At 30.7% G+C, this 2500-nt stretch overlaps 1 pseudogene; it reads left to right on the forward strand.

Annotated features, from left to right (window-relative positions):
• LOC137644250 (putative neural-cadherin 2) overlaps positions 1–2500 on the forward strand; it is a 150212-nt pseudogene that overhangs the window by 103893 nt on the left and 43819 nt on the right.

Here is a 2500-nt window from a genome sequence, read left to right on the forward strand (position 1 = left end):
AAACATATATATATATATATATATATATATATATATATATATATATATATATGTGTGTGTGTGTATATATATGTATATATATATATATATATATATATATATATATATATATATATATATATATATATATTCATATACATATATATATATATATATATATATATATATATATATATATATATATATATATTCATATACATATATATATATATATATGTATATATATATATATATATATATATATATATATATATATATATATATATATATGTGTGTGTGTGTGTGTGTGTGTGTGTGTGTGTGTGTGTGTGTGTGTGAGCGAGTATGAGTATTGTGCATGGGTATAGCATTGACATCATAGTTCCGTTTAAATATTTTTTTTTTCTAGGGAGGCAAACAAACTGTCGAATACCGTGTGCTCGATGGCTGGGATGCTCTATCGATAGACGAGGGAGGCATTGTGAGTTTACGCAAGCCACTAGATCGTGATGCACAGGACGGCGCAGTCGCCACAGCCAGGATACTAGCTATGGACAACGGTCAGCCACCCTTGACCTCAACTGCAACCTTGACCATCACGGTGACGGACGTGAATGACTGCGCTCCAAGCCTATTGCCTCCTACGATATTTCACGTATCTGAAGGATCCCGTCCTTCTCTGATTGGCATATTAACTGCTACTGATCCGGATGTGTGGGCTCTAGGGCATGGACCTCCGTTTGTGTTTTCCATGGATCCTTCTAATGATCCGATAATCAACGCGACCATCCTTATCAAATTTGATCCAAGTGAGTTTCTCCATGTGTCTGATAATCATAAAGATACAGATATATATCACAGTTGTTTTTTCATATAATGTACTTTTTCTCGCAAAAATTCTTTTCAAATTTGATCCCATTAAATTTTCTTCATGTCTTTGATAATCGGGGATGTATAGATATATATATGACGGTTATGTTTTATTTAAGTATTTTTTTTTTTTCAAACATTCTTTTCATATTTAAGCCAAGTGAGTTTCTCCATATCCTTGACTATGGTAAAAGCATAGAAATTTAAAGCGAAAGTGTTTTTATTCAATGTAAAATCTCAAAAACTAACTGCATAAAATTTTATTCTGATTAAGAACTAGACAGTGGAAGAGGAGGGGCGGAAGTGTGGACAAGAAGTACCCTTGATCGAGAGCGCAACAAAGAACTTTCTGTGACCATCCTTGTGAAGGATGCTGGAGGCCTAACGAATACTCAGGTCATAAATGTCATTGTGGATGATATCAACGACAACTCTATGAAACCCGCCCACAAAATGGTGTACATGTGGAAAACGCAGGTAAATTTACACATTCAATATTCAGTTTTCTATTAACTGTGTTATTGAGAGCTTATAGCTATATACATGTAGATAGATTATTTTAGTTTCAAACAGCGTGAAGAGTAGCCTTGTCGTATTAAAATATAATATGGTGAAAAGATACTTGAAACAGGATCTTAAAAGTCCTTCTGTGAGATATTCAGTGTTTATTGTTGTAGAAAAAAAAGATAAGAAATGTTTATATCTATGTAGCAAGAAATACTTGAATATTGCCATATTTATCTGTTGGTAACAAGTTTCACAGGCAAAGGCCTATTATTCAATACATACAAACACACACACACACACACACACACACACACATATATATATATATATATATATATATATATATATATATATATATATATATATATATATATATATATATATATATATATATATATATATATATTTATGTATATATGTATATATATGTATATATATATATATATATATATATATATATATATATATATATATATATATATATATATATATATATATATATATATATATATATATATATATATATGAATATACATATAAGGATATATATAACTTATATAACTTATATATGTATATATATATATATATATATATATATATATATATATATATATATATACATATATATATATATATATATACATGTATATATATATACATATACTTACACATATAAGTCTGTATGAGAGAGAGAGAGAGAGAGAGAGAGAGAGAGAGAGAGAGAGAGAGAGAGAGAGAGAGAGAGAGAGAGAGAGAGAGAGAGAGAGAGAGAGAGATAGACCTTAAAATTTCTTTTTCACTTCGTATTTTCACGTTAATATTAGTCAACATAATACTCAACTTCCCTTTGAAGGGTGGAAGTTCCGACGCTCCGCTTGGACGTGTTTTCGTCAACGACCCTGATGACTGGGACTTGGAAGATAAGAGATTCAAATGGCTAGGCCAACGCCATCCTTTGTTTACCCTTAATGCCGATGATGGCAGCATATTTGCGTCAAGCCAGGTTAGGGAAGGAAGGTAAGAATGTGCATTATGTAGGCATACTGGAGATTATTGTACGTGGGTTGCTTTCATCATTTTTATAGGGTCGTTGCCTTTGCAAACAACATTGTGAAGTTGTATGTTTTGATAGGGGTGTATCTAT

This window comes from Palaemon carinicauda, chromosome 7 (assembly GCF_036898095.1).
Source record: "Palaemon carinicauda isolate YSFRI2023 chromosome 7, ASM3689809v2, whole genome shotgun sequence".
NCBI lineage: Eukaryota > Metazoa > Arthropoda > Malacostraca > Decapoda > Palaemonidae > Palaemon > Palaemon carinicauda.